Source organism: Hemiscyllium ocellatum, chromosome 36 (genome assembly GCF_020745735.1).
Source record: "Hemiscyllium ocellatum isolate sHemOce1 chromosome 36, sHemOce1.pat.X.cur, whole genome shotgun sequence".
Lineage (NCBI taxonomy): Eukaryota > Metazoa > Chordata > Chondrichthyes > Orectolobiformes > Hemiscylliidae > Hemiscyllium > Hemiscyllium ocellatum.
The window spans coordinates 38147109-38165282 of NC_083436.1; the positions used below are offsets into that span (position 1 = coordinate 38147109).

At 41.0% G+C, this 18174-nt stretch overlaps 1 protein-coding gene across 1 annotated transcript in view; it reads left to right on the forward strand.

The window, feature by feature from the left end:
- ccser1 (coiled-coil serine-rich protein 1) overlaps positions 1 to 18174 on the forward strand; it is a 1124107-nt gene that overhangs the window by 670854 nt on the left and 435079 nt on the right. The gene's annotated exons all lie outside the window — the stretch shown is intronic.

The following is an 18174-nucleotide window of genomic DNA, read 5'->3' on the forward strand; positions in this document are numbered from 1 at the left end:
TATCAAGAGCTCCATTCTAATGACATTACCACTACACCATAATCTAACACAATAGGCAGAAATGCTAAGTTATTCTGATGTCAAGAGATATTCAAAAGGCCTTTGATAAGGTGCCACACGGGAGGCTGCTGAGCAAGGTGAGGGCCCATGGTGTTCGAGGTGAGCTGCTGGGATGGATTGAGGATTGGCTGTCTAACAGAAGGCAGAGAGTTGGGATAAAAGGTTCTTTTTCAGAATGGCAGCTGGTGACGAGAGGTGTCCAGCAGGGTTCAGTGTTGGGGCCACAGCTATTCGCATTATATATTAATGATTTGGATGAGGGTACTGGGGGCATTCTAGCGAAGTTTGCCGATGATACGAAGTTAGGTGGACAGGCAGGTAGTACTGAGGAAGTGGGGAGGCTACAGAAGGATCTAGACAGGTTGGGAGAGTGGTCCAGGAAATGGCTGATGGAATTTAACGTGAGCAAGTGCGAGGTCTTGCACTTTGGCAAAAAGAATAAAAGCATAAACTACTTTCTAAATGGTGAGAAAATTCGTAAAGCCAAAGCACAAAGGGATCTGGGAGTGCTAGTCGAGGATTCTCTAAAGGTAGACATGCAGGTTGAGTCCATGATTAAGAAAGCAAATGCAATGTTGTCTCTTATCTCAAGAGGATTGGAATATAAATGCAGAGATGTGCTACTGATACTTTATAAAGCTCTGGTTAGGCCCCATTTAGAGTACTGTGTCCAGTTTTGGTCCCCACACCTCAGGAAGGACATACTGGCACTGGAACGTGTCCAGCGGAGATTCACACGGATGATCCCTGGAATGGAAGGTCTAACATATGAAGAACGGCTGAGGATACTGGGATTGTATTCATTGGAGTTTAGAAGATTGAGGGGAGACTTAATAGAGATGTACAAGATAATACATGGCTTGGAAAGGGTGGACGCTAGGAAATTGTTTCCGTTAGGCGAGAAGACTAGGACCCGTGGACACAGCCTTAGAATTAGAGGGGGTCAATTCAGAACAGAAATGCAGAGACATTTCTTCAGTCAGAGAGTGGTGGGCCTGTGGAATTCATTGCCACGGAGTGCAGTGGAGGCCGGGACGCTAAATGTCTTCAAGGCCGAGATTGATAGATTCTTGTTGTCTCGAGGAATTAAGGGCTAAGGGGAGAACGCTGGTAAGTGGAGTTGAAATGCCCATCAGCCATGATTGAATGGCAGAGTGGACTCGATGGGCCGAATGGCCTTACTTCCACTCCTATGACTTATGGTCTTATTCTTTGGTTTCTCCAATCTTTCTGTTTGTCCACCATGTTATTCATGAATAGAATGATAAAAGATGAAGTTACTACAGTCCTATCACACCAGAGAGCTGCTCTTTCATTGAAGAGACAACTGATGATGGTTTAAGCAGAGGGAGAAGTTGAGAAGGAGAATTGGTGGAGGACCTGAGCCCACACTGTTGGCATCACTGTGTTGCAAACCAGCCAACCAGCCAACTGAGCTAAACTGGCACATGTACGATATAGACATTTCATGCAGTTTACTGATTTTGACCCATTTACAAAGGCAAGTTATTCTCACAGTGCCTCATACAATCTAACTTCTTAAGATTGTTGTCATAAGAAATTAGTTCGTAAAATAGATTTAAATTTGGTAAATTTTAAAAAATATATTTTAATTTTCAAAAAAGGAATTTTTTTTGGATATTACATCAAGTATAAAACAAAATAATTGTAAACAATACAAAGAAACCCACTAATTATGTAAATAAATAATAATTAATAACTAACAACTAACTGATGAATCATGACAGTAAAAATAACAATATAGCTCAATGCAACAAAGTAAAAGCCCTCAACCATTGAGACTATAAATTTATACATATTCATGTGACTCTGTGTTCATAGTTCCTGCTGTCTGGATACTAGTTTCATTTAACAGAATCGTCATGGCTATATAAAGGCCCTTATTAGTATGGCAGACAAATCTGTACCCAAGTAGTCCAAAAAGGGCTGCCATATCTTATAAAAGTTCTCAGTTTTATTGTGCACCATTCTTGTAAGAAAGTCCAAAGGTATGTGTTCCATGACTAGCTTACGCCAACCCAACAGTCTCGGGGGGCTTTTCAGACTTCCACCCTAACAGAATATTCTTCCTTACACAAAGAGTGAGGATAATGAAAAGCTTTTTTTTGTGTGCGAATCTAATGGAAGTGCATTATCAAGGCCAAGAATAAGAGATACTGGGTCCACCTCCACCTCTATCCCCAAGACTCTCTCTCTTTCGCCTACCACAGTGCTCCAGTCAGCTCGCAGCCTGTGGCAGGATCAGACACAATGAGTAAGCGTAACCGTACTCATTTGCAATTTAGGACACATTGGTGATACTCCCACTTTAAATTTTAAAAGTGGTCTGGAGCCAAGTGGACCCTGTGGAGAATCTTCAATTGCAAGGAATGGGTCCTGTTACAAATCAACCTCCTTACATTTTCCCAGATATCCTCCCATACTTCAGAAGAAATCTCAACATTCAGTTCCCTCTCCCATACATTACAGAACCGTTCGGATTCAACCGAGGGGCCCTCTCCCAGTAGGTGATAGACATTACTGATAGAAAGTGTTCTCAGCACTCAGTACTCTCTTCTCTGTGTCATATCTATAAGAGTCAGTTAGAAGTGTGGTCTCTTTTTTTTCGTTAGATTTCTTACAGTATGGAAACAGGCCCTTTGGCCCAAAAAGTCCACACCAACCCTCTTCTTGTATGACATTTCTAATTTGAAAAAAGGGATGAGGTCCCTACTGGGTAACTTATATTTCAAACCAATTGGTCAAAAGACATCAGTATATCCCCCTCAAATAAGTCAACCAGGTAACACACACCCCTAGCTGCCCTTAGTTTAAATCTCGAGTCCATCATCCCACGCTGAAAACCTGGAATACCAAGCATTGGTGTATAAAATGGCGCTTTGGCAATATTGCCCTCACTCTGATGCATTGCCTTCCATGCTTTAGCAATATTAAGAGTTATTGGGCTATGTCAATTTTCCTTAACTGTCATGATTTTGTCCCGGAGCAGCAAGCTAGTAAGGGGGCATTTTGGCTGAGTTGCTTCAGTGTTCAACCAGAGTCAGTGAAGGTCACCCTGGGCCCAGTCACTCACGTAAGATAGCAACAAACTTAATTAGTTTTTGATATCTGGGAGGTCTACTCTTCTCAATCTGTGGGGTAGCTGCAGTTTAGTTAGTTTAGGAAGACGTCACTTGCGATTATGGGGAGAGGAACTGAGCCAGCCATTCAGTCTTCTGAATGTTTGCTTAGTAAAAAGCAGAAGAAGTATTCACATAGGATACAGCAGATGGGGGAGAATGTTCTCTTAAATGATGGCTTTCTGACCGAGCCAAGAGATTGGAAGTGCCTCCCATCTTCGAAGGTCTTGTTTGATTCTGTCGAATAAATGGGCAAAATTGGTTTTAAATACCTGATCAAAGACTGGAGTAATGAATATACCTAAGTAGAGAAAGCCCTCCTGTGACCATTTAAAGGGAAATCGAGATTCGTCCTCAGGATCAGACATATTCGGGTGACCAGCCATGGGCATGGCCTCTGATTTCACAAAGTTGATCTCATAACCCGAAAAGCCACCAAACGAATTAGTGCACTGTATCAGATGAGGCACCGAAACTATTGGGTTTGATGAAAAGACAAGAACATCATCTGCATACAATGCAATCTTATGCAACTTTTTCCCTACATCTGGAGCAGATATACTTTGACCCTATGTATTTTTCCACCAATGTGAAAAGCAATGGTGACAAGGGACAGCCTTGTCGACTCCCCCTAAGAATATTGAAATTGCTTCACTGCACACCATTGGTGAGAACCGCAGCAAGCGGGTCACTGTACAAAGCCATTCCCCATCTGATAAAGACCTTGCCTAGGCCAAACCGCTTTAAAGTGTTAAAAAGGTGTGGCCACTCGACCTGGTCAAATGCCTTCTCCATATCTAGAGAGATCACTATTACCTGTACAGATCATTTTTGACACACTTGAATTATATTAAATAACCTCCTGACATTAATCGACAATCAGTGACCTTTTATGAAACCTGTCTGATCCTCCTCAATGATGGAGGGCAGCACAGTTTCTAGTCTGAGTGCAAGAATCTTAGATAAGATTTTGAAATCGACATTCAGATGTTAGATGGGCCTTTAGGAAACATAGTCTTCCGGGGCGCTCACATTTTTAAGGATAAGAGAGATGTTTGACACTGTCAAAGATGGCAGGATGAGGCTACGATTATGTGAATCATGAAACATACTAAGCATCGGTCCTGACAGTATATTTATAAATTCCTTGTAAAACTCACTGGGAAGTCCATCAGGACCAGGCGCCTTTCCATTCTGAAGCTGCCTCACAGCCTCGTGCATCTCTTGCACTGACAGTGGGACATTAAGGAGAGACTTTTGCTCAGTGGTCACTCTCAGGAGGTCTAAATTCTTCAAAAAAAGACTCCATCCTAGCCTGCTCATCCTCATAACTTTCAGACTGGTATAGTTCGGAGTAAAATTTCTGAAATGCTGCATTCATCCTTTTAGAATCATGGGTTAAATTTTCAGTATTTTCCCTGATCGAGATAATGGTTTGGGGGGCATTCCTTTTCCTGGCAAGATACACCCAGCTTATCCCGATGCTCAAACAACCTTTGCTTTACAAATGTAAGCTCCCTCTGAGCTGTCTGTGTGAACATGGAGTTCACTGTGGTCCAAAGCACTGTGATCCTCTGCAGTTTAGCCAATGAGGATTTATCACAGTATGCCTTTTCATCTGCCTATAAGTGTTTCGAACAAATGTTACTGCTCACCCTTCTCCAATTTCTTACTGGCAGAATAGAAAATAACTAACGCTCTAGCATAGGCTTTAATTTCTCAGAGAATGGATGAATTACTGGCCAAGCCTGAATTAATGTCTAAAGAAGCCCTGAATTCAGTAGAAAAGAATTCAGTAAATTTGCGATACTTAAGGATGATGGGTTACAGTCACCAGTGCCTTGAACCTAACATAGTATCCTACCCTTGACCAGTGATCAGAAATAGTGACATTTCTGATAAATTGTACATAACACGACCGAGTTCAAATACGCTGCGGAGGTCAAAAAGAGATCAATCCTGGTATGGCATTTGTGTGGATTCGAGAAAAACGTAAAATCCCTGCCAGTAGGGTGAAGGCGCCTCCAAACATCTACCAGTCCTAATTCAACACACGAATCTCTTAATTGCTGAGATCGTGAAGAAGATATTGGGGAGATTTTTGGGCAGTCTGTCTACTATAGGATCTATTAGACAATTAAAATTCCCCCCTACAATAATATGCTGACATGCAAAGTTAACCAGGTTAGAAAGTTCACTTATCAAGAATTTGAGGGGGTGGGTCAGAGGACAATTAACATTTAAGATTCCATATTCTTTCCCCATTTATCAAAGATTTAAAGATTCCAATTCTCCCGTGTCTGTCTTTAATATACTCTAACAACTTAAATGGAAGATTCTTCTGAACAAGTATGCCCACCTCCCTACTCCTAGTATTGAAAAATGAGAAATAAACCCAATCATACCCATTCTGTTGCAGTTTTTAATGCTTTGCATCATCTAGGTGTATTTCTTGCAATAAGGCAACATTCACCCTTTTCCTTTTAAAACTGGAGAGTACCTTCTTCCTCTTGACTGGCGAGTGCCTCCCCTTAATGTTCCAGGTACACTACTTGATCACATCCTTAGTCATAACCTTCCATAGCACCACTTAGACTCCAGAGAGAAAGAACTCGAATTATGAATCGCTGAGCTTCAGTATAAGTCCACAAAAAACAAAAACTACATAAACTAAAACAGCTACAAGCAACAAACCTAGAAGACTTGCAAAAACTATGTACACCAAAAACAGAAAAGCAGAAATGCATCTAAGGCATTAATTAGAGGAATTTACCCCACATTCAAAGAGGCACCTACACATCCCAAAACTCTATAAACTATTCCAACTACCCTCTTAACTCTACTAGCTAGGGTCGTACCACAAACACAGGCAACCTAGGATAAAGTAGCAAAGAGAAGGCAAGAAAAAAAAATAAGACTAGTAATATACACAAGGAAGTTACAAGTTAATACATTGCCCTTGTCTTGATGTAACTTAACTTAAAAATTAACGGTAAATACTCTATCCATCCCGAGCATAATTTAACATAGCTTCTTACCAGCAAAAGGAAACTCCACTAAATCCTCTCTGAACGAGGACAAATCCGAACAACTCTGTTGTCTGTGCCTATTCAATCGTCTGGCTTAAGTCAGCATGTCCACAAATTCCTTGCTTTCTCTGGTGAGTCAAGTAAATGCCCAGTTCCTTTATAATTAATCCAAAGCACCGCTGGATATGTTAAAGGGTACTGGATCCCAAGTGCTCTCAATCTCTTCTTGATGCTGCCCTAGGACTTCTTCTTCTGGATCACCGCTATCTAAAAGTCTTGGAAAAACATGAGGCTGGAGCTCTCGCACACCAATGCCCCTGGGCTCTGGAAGCTTCCGTCACTCTCTGTTTGTCTTTATAATGATGGAACCCTACCAGGACAGGACAAGCGTGCTGGTCCGTTGCTGGCCTCTGTGCTGATAACAGGTGGGCTCTTTCAATCTTTATCCTTCCTTTTTTGGCATCCAAACTATGGAATTCTAGGAACCACTTCTCAAATAATTCCACTGGCTACTCACCTTCCATCCCCTCCGGCATGCCAACAACATGAAAATTCTTTCTTCTGTCCCTATTCTCAAGGTCATCCACCAGATCCAGCAAACAATGCACCTGTGTTTCCAGGGCTTCCATCCTACTCTTGGATGAATCAGCTTCTGCTTCCACTCCTGTGACCCTGTGTTCAAGCTCATCAGTTCTTTTCCCCAAGTCTTCCAGCTGCTGGTTGTACTTTTACAGCAAAGCAGAGATCAGGGCCAGCATTTCCTTGATTCTTTTTCTTCAATCTGCTTCCCCAGGACCTCATGATATTTGGTGAACTCCTCAACCAATTCTTTGTGAGTAAGCAAGTCCACCACAGGTGAATTCCCGCCTTTCTTCGGCATTCCCCCGCAGCAAAAATGAAGGTAAGTGAAATTTTCACATTCTGTAGCTTATTTACTACTTTTTTGTTGTTCACAGTAACATGGATGGGATTGGCTCTAGCTCCATCCTGCCAATGTATGGCGTGGAGCCCAGCAACCCGATTCTCCTAGATCACCACCATCTTGGATCCTCCAAGTTTGGTAAATTTTAACCATGAGAAATTCTTTGTGAAGTTTTTAAAAAGTCCTAGGATTTTTCTTTTAAAAAGGACTGTGGTTATCTGCCAATAAAAGAAAAGTATTCGCCTTTCAGGTAGCTTTGTTGGTTGAGATATTTTCTTTTTTTAAAATGTCCAACTCTGCTAAGTGTTTTGATGCATTAAAGTCCTAACTGTGTACAGAAGATGAGTGCAGAATGAAGATAGATTACTTACCTTTTGTGGTTCTCTGCATGCTTGAGTTGAAAGCATTCTCCATATACATGTTAGTTCGCTATATGACCTGCCAGGCAATTTCTTTACTTTGGTACTCTCCAAGAAATCATAGGCTGCTGAGCAATGTTAAACGTAATGTGCTTAAGTATAGAGTCAAGTGCTGTGTGTTTCAGTGTTTCAGGGGTGTTCCATTTATATGGTTTTGAAAGGGAGCAACTTGCCTTATGACAATGCAACACCCTTTATACCGAAGAAGGTCTTGAAAGTACATCAACCGTGCAATTGATTTTGTTCATGCCAGCAGTCCATTCCCATTGGAAGAGGGTGAAAAGACACATTTGTCAAATGAAGAATAAACTATTTGACTGAATGAAGATTGCTTAAAAGAGTATGTCACTTTAGACAACATGTTTGTCTGAATATTTTAGCATAATTAAACAGGATAGATTGTGTGAATGAATGTCAATTTATTGTCTCCCTTGTCAGTATTCTTCTAAGTTCTTCTTTTATTTCCTGTAAAGTACATCAGGAGATTGTCTGTATTACACGACCTGCCACAGATTTCTTTATTCTACTTCACTCCAGGAAATTACAGGCTGCCATGCACAATATTCCACTTGATGTATTTATATGTGGAAGAATCAAGTCAATGGTTAATGTGATCTTCCTCCAGTCAAAGCAGCATCCATTTATTAAGAATCTACAATAACTGCAGGAATGATTCTAAATAATAATTAAGCCCCAAGCAACCCCCTTTCAGGGTAGTTGGAGTTTTTCAAAATATTGTTTCAATTCTGATGCGTTATGATTGGATTAAGAGAAAAAGGGCATTTCTCCATTGATGGAAATTTCACCCATTCCCACTGTATGACTGCTGATAGATAACAAAAACAATCCTTTCCCATGTGTTTCCAACATTGACACTTAAAATGTTTAATCTAATAATTGGCCATGATGTGTACAAGCAATTAGTTTGATTTTTTTGTGGGGTTGTACTTGTACAAGCAATTAGTTTGATTTTTTAAAATGGATTTATACTTGACTTGTCCTTTATCTTGATAGCTTTGGGAGCTTTGCAGTCAATTGTCCAATTTTGTTTGTGTACTGAGGTTGCATGTCCAAAGCATACTTCTCCTCTTAAGGCTCTTAGAAGGAGTTAGAAAACCTGATAAATTCAATGCATACTTACTGTTGACAGCTTTTATTATCAGCAAAGGTTAACAACTCAAGCAGAAGAGGAGAGAAACATTTAAAACAAAGCAGAACTTTTACATAGCCATTTAATTATCACCAGATATTTCAAAGTTCTTCACGACCAGGTTTGTATATTTTGGAAACATTTGTAGTTCAATGTGTGAGGCGTGTCCAGTTTTGCACCAAACAAACTCCCATACACAAGCAGCAATATGACAATTATCAGACAATCTGACTTTTGCGAGATTAAAAACAGAAAGTACTAGAGAAACTCCAGAAGTCTGACCATATCTGTGGCAAGAGAGAGCGGGTTAACGTTTTTGAGACAGTTATGATCTTCAGAGTATGATTCTGTTTGCATATTCAATATTGGTCCAGACACTGGGGTAACTCAGTAACAAACTGTGAAATGAAAACAGAAATTGCTGGAGAAATTCAGCAGCTCTGACAACATCTGTGGAGAGGAAGCAGAGTTAACATTTTGAGTCCCATGACTCTTTTTGAGAACAAATTGTAAATTGGAATCTTTTACATTCACTAGAGCACGATGGTTGAGGTCTTGACTTAATGTCTCATGCAAAAGGGTGGCATGGTGGCTCAGTGGCTAGCACTGCTACCTCAGCGCCAGGGACCGGGTTCATTTCCCACCTCGGGTGACTGTCTGTGTGAAGTTTGCACATTCTCCCCATGTCTGCGTGGTTTTGTCCCACAGTCCAAAAATGTACTGGTCAGGTGAATTGGCCGTGCTAAATTGCCCATAGTGTTAAGTGCATAAGTCAGAGGGAAGTGGGTCTGGGTTGGGTTACTTTCAGAGGGTCAGTGTGGATTTGTTGGGCCGAAGGGCGTATTTCCACACTGTAGGGAATCAGGGGCAGCACGGTGGCTCAGCGGTTAGCACTGATACCTCACAGTGCCAGCGACCCGAGTTCGTTTCCCACCTCAGGTGACTGTCTGTGTGGAGTTTGCATGTTCTCCCTGTGTCTGCTTGGGTTTCCTCCGGTGCTATGGTTTCCTCACACAATCCAAAGATGTATGGGTCAGGTGAATTGGCCATGCTAAATTGCCCATAGTGATAGATGCATTAGCCAGGGGAATGGGTTTGGATGGATTACTCAGGGTCAGTGTGGACATGTTGGGCTGAAGGGCCTGTTCCAATATTATAGGGAATCTAATCTAAAATCTAAAAAAAAAGGCATCTCAGGCAGTGTGGCACACCCTCAGTACTGCACCAGCCTTTCAGCCTCATTACTTGTGTCGAAGTTCTGGAGTGGGAGCCTGGAATTTTTGTGACTAATTGCAAAGCCTGACACCAGCTGAAGTGGAGTGATCAGAATCTTTCATCCCGAGTGACCTAAGAAAGCTCTTGTAGGAAAGTTTTACTTCAGGCATGGAATTAGCCACGCAAGAACCTAAGTGTGGGATATAGGTAAAGTAATGTTACTTCTGAAATTATAATTGCTTATACAAAGTAAATGAACTCATACCAGTGTGTAATTGTTTCAGCCAAGAGCCGAGTCAACAAGAATGGAAACTATGTGGAGGAAATGCATAATTGGTTTGTTGTATTAGCTAAAAATGTATGCAAGAAAGAAACGGGACTGCAAAACAATGGTAGAAATACAGGCGACTAGATAAAATGCTGTGAAGAGAGGCAGTTCAGCTAGATACGCCTGTACAAAGAGTAGGTATGAACATCTGTTTCCCACTTTTACAGAAACACAGGAACAAACCCCAATTAAAAGGGTCTTAATGATAAGATGCTGTGAGGGGCAGCGCAGATGGAGGGAGTAGATAATGGTAAGCAAAGGATATGCCTAACATGACCTACAGCCAGATGAGGTCAAACGGCCTTATGGGGCCAGGAATAAGCATTTTGTCACAGACAAGGCCGGATAAGACAAGAGATAAACAGGAGTAATGGGTACCGGTCTTAGGGAAGTGGAGGATGTAAATGGGGGGGAGCAATGAAATTAAAAAAAATATAGGAACCAAATTATATAAATATCGAGTATTCGTTGAATTCGGTGTGAGTCCCTTGCCTTGTACAGAGAGACAGACAGTGTACATCACACCCTCTTGCAAGAGTTAAATAAAGGACACTACTGATTCAGATTTTATCTCGGACTGAAATTATTGAAGTGAGTGAGCTTTGTTTCTCACGTAAGTTAAAGAAGGACCTCTGACTTTAATCCCAATAAATAGTACACGCTTACGTACTTCAATGATAAATTCTGTGACTCCGCTTTAGAGCTTTGTTTTCCCAAACATGTGGTGCGCTGTTACTACAAACATGTAAACATTTGGAAGCATTAATTCTGGTGTATTGATCCCATACAGTATTTCTTTCTTCTTGTTGTTTTGAAGAAGCTCAGAACTGTCGCGGGGAGGGAGCAGGAGAGTAGTGTTCAGACAGAAGATCACTCATGATCATAGTGAATGGTGGAACAGGCTCGACCGGCCAAATGCTCATCTTGCTTCTCTTGTCACTGTTTCTAAACCGATGATGTGGAGGAGCCAGTGCTGGACTGGGGTAGACAGAGTTTAAAAATCACACAACAGCAATTTTTTCACACAGAGGGTGGTTGTGTGTATGGAATGAGCTGCCAGAGGAAGTGGTGGATGCTCGTACAATTGTAACATTTAAAAGGCATCTGGAAGGGTACACGAATAGGAAAGGTTTAGAATAATATGGGCTGAATGCTCACACATAGGATTAGATAGTTGGTCAGCACGGACGAGTAGGGCTGAAGGGTCTGTTTCCGTGCTGTTCAAGGCTATGACTCAATGGCTGTACAACAGATTTTTAATAATCTTTTTCCAATGTCAGAGAATAAACCAATTTCTGTATATTTTGTTTGGGGCAGGATTTCAGGGTTTTATAGACTTAGGCCTAAAGATTGGAACATGTGTCAATTGTACACAGAATTAAAAACTTGAAAGGGAACATAGTAAGTTTGAACTTTCACAGCCTCTGCAATAACTTCATGCTTGTCGTCTCCTTCAACCTTGATTAAACTTCCCAATTATCATGTTCTAGTGATGTATAAAACTTCATGCATCATTTTCTTTTTCATTTTTCAGTCTTTGTGAAGGACTTACTCTCTGAATTTTCTCCTCACCTCTCTGGCTCAAGTCATAATTGTTAGCAAGGGATGAGTGAGCAGACCACTCCTAGGCCTTGAGTCATGTTGCCCTGAACCAGTTGCTACTGGAGACGCATATATCAGCAGCTGATTCCTTCTTCCTTCCTTCTGTGGGTAAACATTTAGTACTGTCCCAGAGCAATAAAAACTGAGGTCAGTAACATAGGAATAAAACGAAATGCACTTTGCACCAATTACTGTTTTCTTAACGATAACACAACTGAATAGACTTCTGTAATTTTGATCAGAGTAAGTGCAGAAGTGCAAAAGTCCAAAGACTTTTTCACTGACTTGCCATAATTTTGCTAATATAACAAATTTGATTTACAGTACACCTTGCAGTGTATCAAATGTTCCCCTTAGTATTTAGTGTGCGATAAATATTTATCATCCATCGTTATTAAAGCCAAAGAATAAATTAATTTGTAACGTGTTCTTAAAATAAAAGCGATAAAGAAATCATGGATACTAGACACTTGAAATGTAAACCATACCTGCTGGAAAGGCAGGCTGATAGCAAAACAATTGACTGGTGTAGATTGGGCTGGTGCATTTGAGGCCCAGTGTTGGGTTTTGAGTTATGGAAGGTTTGGATGTGAAGGTTGCTGCGTGGGAAAGGACCTTACCAAGTTGGCTGTTGGGAGGGTGGTCTACAAACACTTGGCTTTTGAATCCAGTAAGCCATCATGCAGATGTGGGTTAGGGGAACCACGCCAATCACAATTGGATTCAAAATCAGAGTCATAATATGGGCAAACAGTCTCATTAACTTGTTAAAAGTTTCATCCCCACACCCCTGTTTATTTCATTATCTCACCGCCCAATTGACTCAGTTAGGATCAGATGTCAGGATTGGGTAGAAAAACAGATGTTAGCCATGTCCATATCTGGACCTGATTCATCTAGTATTTTGGTTTAAGGTTCAGCCCACTAGAGAGATATACTGCCAAAAGGAGAAAATAAAACTCCCTGGTAAATCCTGTTGATACAATTCATACTCAGTGATTATCTTAGAAAAGTTGATTTTAGAAATACACGTTTAAGTTTTGTTAAGTTTCGCTATAGATTTAAAAAGTCAGCTAGCCTGTGGTTTATGAGCTTTTGGCATGCTAATCATTGTTACCTTCTGAATTCTCAACACAATGAACCGTTCACTAATATACCAACAAACCTAAAACACAGTGGTTGTCACCTGTCCCTGTTATTAAGAATCTAAATGTGACTTTTAATTGAATGCTCACTTTGTGTCAGTAATGCGAAGTCATATTCGACAGAAACTTTGGAAGATGGAGGTAGAGCATGTAAGACACCCTCTCCTAGTGAGTTTAATTTAACATTAGTCTTTGAGAGTTTGTATTGTACTTTTTTTTATGAACACACGTTACAAACATTAAAGTTGTGGTTATTTGTAACAATGTTGACAAACTCACCATTAGCTCTTAAACAAAAGATAGTAAATCACATTTTTCTCAGACTCCCTCGCTTAATCTTTGACAAGTTCCTAATGTTACTGCCAGCCAAATGTCACTCAAGACTGACCATGCTGAATACAGAGACATTTTATTCTTACTTTTATGGACTTTATTATTCATGGGTCTCTTACAACAAGCAGCTCCAACCAGTTTTGGGACCTTTGTATCAAAATCCTGCAGTGTCATAATACCTGAGTATAACTTTTGCTACTTAACCTCTTCTACTTTTCAGCCTTCCATTTACCTTTTCTCATGTTTCTCTTTGTTTCCACTCTCTGTCATCCCCAGCCACGATATTTGCTTCAAGCTGTAACATTTTCCAGTGCTGATGAAAGGCCAGTGATCTGAAATGCTAAGGGTGGCAGCGAACCTGTTGTTTATAATCTCCACTGGTGGCTGAGGCGGGTAATCTTGTGTGATTGTGCAGTTATAGAATCGTAGAAAATAGGAGCAACAGTAGATTATTCGGCTTTGCCATTCAGTATGATCATCACTGATCCTCTCTCTCGATGCTATAATTCTGCTTTCTCCCCATTGGCATCTTTAATATCTAAACAAAATCCATCTCTTTCTTCAACATAGAATCCTATTATCTATGCAAATTAGATATTGTGTGAGTCACCCACTGAATTATGTGGCAATTGAGCAGGGAGTTCTCACCCTTGGCAAGTCCACCTGGCACTATATTTAAAGGCCAGACACTGTGAGCTGGGAGCTTCCACTTAGCCTTTGATGCTTCCAGTCTGCAACAGAAGATCCTCACACTACAACAGGACACATCCCCAGACTACAACAGGGCAGACCCCCAGACTGCATCTATGCAGATCGCCAACCTTGCATTTGACCAACCTGATTAACCATGGCCAAACCCTAGAACTGAAATTGGCATATCTTGTGGACAGACCATAGCATTGCTCCTTGCCTGACTGGAGTTCACTGTCACTACACCAAACATTTCTCCCCTTTGACAATGAATAGCTAGAAAATGCTTGGTGTCCATGTCCATGGATGCTAACTTTATGTCAATAAATGATGCCTGAACCCTCTTGACAACAAGAAACCTAATGTTCTGAGGCTAATACTATCCAGTTGAGCAGACGGATGGTCCAGGGATTGCCATTAACCATGGAGGCACCTCCTGTAGTTAAAGCAGTTACAAGTAAAGCCAAACAAAAGAAAGCAAAATCCCTACAGTGTCAAAACAGGCCATTTGGCCCAACAAGTCCACAATTGACCCTCCCAGACCTATTCCCTACCCTATATTTACCATTGACTGATGCATCTAACCCATATTATGGGCAATTTAGCATGACCAATTCATCTAATCTGCACATGGACTGTGGGATGAAACTGGAGCACTCTGAGGAAACCCATGCAGACTCGGGGAGAATGTGCAAATTCCACACAGTCACCTGAGGCTGGAATCAAACCTTGGTGCTGTGAGGTAGCAGTGCTAACCACTGAGCCACCGTGTCACCTCACCAACACTCATTCGCCAGGATAGAACACTAAGGATAGAACTCATTAGGCATCCACTATATTGTTATTGTTGAATTTTTGAAGTATTGAGTTTCTCGAGTGGGAGAGAAATTAATCAGAAAGCAGATATTGATAGGATGAGGTGTAGAATTAATCATTTGAAAAGAGGCTTCTTGAGACCTAATGGCACAAATTTGTTATTGCTATCTAAGAATAGAGAATGTAATGTGATAATCTATTTTTGGAAATTCTCCCAATGACGTTATCAAACTTTCCATTGTGCCTGCCATTGGAGTGAGGGTGAAAATCATGTTCTATCTGATTCTCTCCCTCCTGATGCTGCATGATCTGATGAGTATTTCCACATTTTCTGTTCTGATTTCAGATTTCCAGAATCTGTAATATTTGCATGTTATGCTCATAAAGCTCTGTGTCATCTCATACTATAGATCACTCCTGAGCAGACCACTCTGTTCACTGCACTAATGTAATGAGCATATAAATTTTTCACTCTTTGAAAAATGGGTGAACTTCTCGAAGGTGATGATAATCCAACATTCAGACAACATGCAGCCGCACTGTTGAACATCGAGGCTCAGTTCATAATGTTCATTTTGTGTTGCTGCAGTGCACTTCATCTGTAGCGAAGTCATTATTTTAGATGTTTCACAGTGGGGGATTTTAGCTGGTTCATTTGCCATTGCTTGTCTTTTATTGCAAAATGCTCCAATTCAGAAATCTATGCATAAACATTTTCTTTTGCAACCCTGGATTAGGGGTAATGTAGTTTTTTTTTGACTGTAGAGAATAGAGGCCTCATTATTTGTAACACAGCTTTGGTATTGGTGCTCCTTGGACAATTCTTGATCAGATTAAAAATTCGCTTGCACTTTCCCAGGAATCCACCTCATCAAAAACAATTCGCCACTAAAGTAAAGAGGAGATGCAGTTGGTCATTCATTTAGACATCCTGGGTGGCAGTGAACCCAGGAAAATGGGATAGAAGCCTTTCCTGCTCCTCATAACCCATCAAGTTAGATTACTCTCGAGTCCAATGCTTACATGGATAAGCCCATGGGACAATTAGGTATGCATTTCACTTGTATATTTGTGAACACAGAGAAATGCTGCCAAAGCTTTTAATTGTACATTTGTCAGGGTAATTGCAAGAATATCAAATTTCAAATACTCGCATCAGTTTACACTAGAAAAGGGGAAAAGTTGGCTTGACAATTGACTGATTTCCCAAAGCATTGTCCTGCTAAGCATTCAACTTCCCATGCTCCCTGGTAATTCAGATAGATGCAAGTTATTTATATCTGCAAAGAATTAATGTATGTTGCTTCGAAAAAGCACAAACGAACCACATTATAAAATTGTTTTATTATCATCATTTGGTTGTACTAAAGCTGTGACTCTATCAGCACAGGCAAAGTTGTTCAGTAATTACATTACATCAAACAGTAAATGTTTTGCTTTGGGTATTACAAGCATGGGCTGTTTGTGCAGGATTTGACTCTGCCTTTCACAACACTCCAAATGAACAAGCTGTTTAAAATTTAGTGTCCTTGCATTGATCCTGTTGAGCATAAGGTGAAAAATGTCAGCAGCATATCTCTCATTTCACCAGTATTGTTTTCATATTTTGCTTCTTCCTTTTGTATGCCATAACTAATCTTTCACCTCAAAGCTGAATTTACCATCTGAACACATTACTTTCAAGCACGGGATCTGTAGACTGTCAGCAGAGATGTCATGTAGTGGGGGAGCATGGAGTACTTTTGTGAACGTTTTAGTTCATTTCTCCAGCTTGCCAAAAAGCATCTATCATTTGATTGAGCTTCTGTTTGAAATATACTCATATCCGGGTGTCATCTTCAGCTCAGAGGTAACACTTTCAAAAGTTGCAGACTGATGTTTCATTGCTGTAGTGAGGAAGTGCTGTGCTGTCATTTTGATAATTCATTAAACTGAGCTGGAGCTCATCTGCCCAGAAGGAATCTGATGTAAAAATTGTAAATGATACAAATTGGTATGACTCATTGTGTATACTTGGAATTGGAGCTCCAGTACATTTAATTCCAAGTATTGAGTTTTTTTAAAAAACTGTCATATTCCCTCTAGGTGCCCCTGGCATGATATTAAGTGAAGGGAATATCCAGGTTACCGTTCATCTGTTAACTAATATTGGTCAAATAGATTTAGTTACCTCCCAATCGTGACTCTAGTCAGATTTTGCATTTTCATCACAACAGGAGATTGGGAGTGTGATAAATCGCATGAATACCTTGCCCACCCACTGGCAGTGCTCCATCACCACAGTACCAGTTGAGGAGTGACATTGGGTAGCTTGCCTATCAGTGAGACAATTGAGTCCTTGATTAAGGGCCTTGTCCCATTAGGATTTAACAGTTACTACGAGTGATCCAGGCCAGCAGATTTCCCTTTGAGGGCATGCGGTAGGTTGGTTTGTTGAGATGGGTTGGTGGTGGGGTGTCTTTTGCTAAGTGGTTAGCACTGTTGGCTCACACCACCAGGCACCCAGGGTTGATTCTAGCCTCAGGTGACTGTTTATGTGGAGTTTGCACATTCTCCCAGTGTCTGAATGGGTTTCCTCAAAGATGTGCACATTAGGTGAATTAGCCATGCTAAATTGCCCACAATGTTAAAGGATGAGTAGGCTAGGTCCATTTGTCGGGTAAATATAGAATAGTAGGGGAATGGGTCTGGGTGGGTTACTCTTCGGAGGGTCAGTGTGACTTGTTTGGCCGAAGGGCCTGTTTCCACAATGTAGGGATTCTATGATTCTCTGTCCATTGGATCCATTGAAGAGCATCCCTCTTTGTTCTCGTCCTCCCATAGCCTTTTGAAGCCCAGTCCCTATTGCCCCCCCACCCCACCTCCAGGTGCTCACAGGTTGGGAGCAGGTGATCACACCAAATACTGTCCTAACTACTGATCCAGTGCTGCACACCTTCACCCTGAACAGCTGGTGAAATGTCCTACACCTACTGCAACAGAGTCTTCAGACCCGGCCATGTAAAGAGCTTCCCTCAAAATTTTATTGGTTAACATTTTAGTTCTGAAGGGAGTGGGGGTGACGGGGCCCAGGATAGAATCTGGTGCCTCAGACCACTACTTACTCCCAATTGTTCCTTTCTTTGCTAAGGTTCATGAGTGGCATTGACTTCTGAAACCCAAAGTGGAACTTACATGGTGTGCGCAACGTCCCAGAGGAATGTCAGAGCAGCAGTCAGCTTAGAGGGCTCAGTGCTCATGTGGTATATCCCTGTTTAATAATGACTCTGTTAATATTGTTTCACTTTGGAATTGCTAATTAAATAGTGACAATACATTAACCATA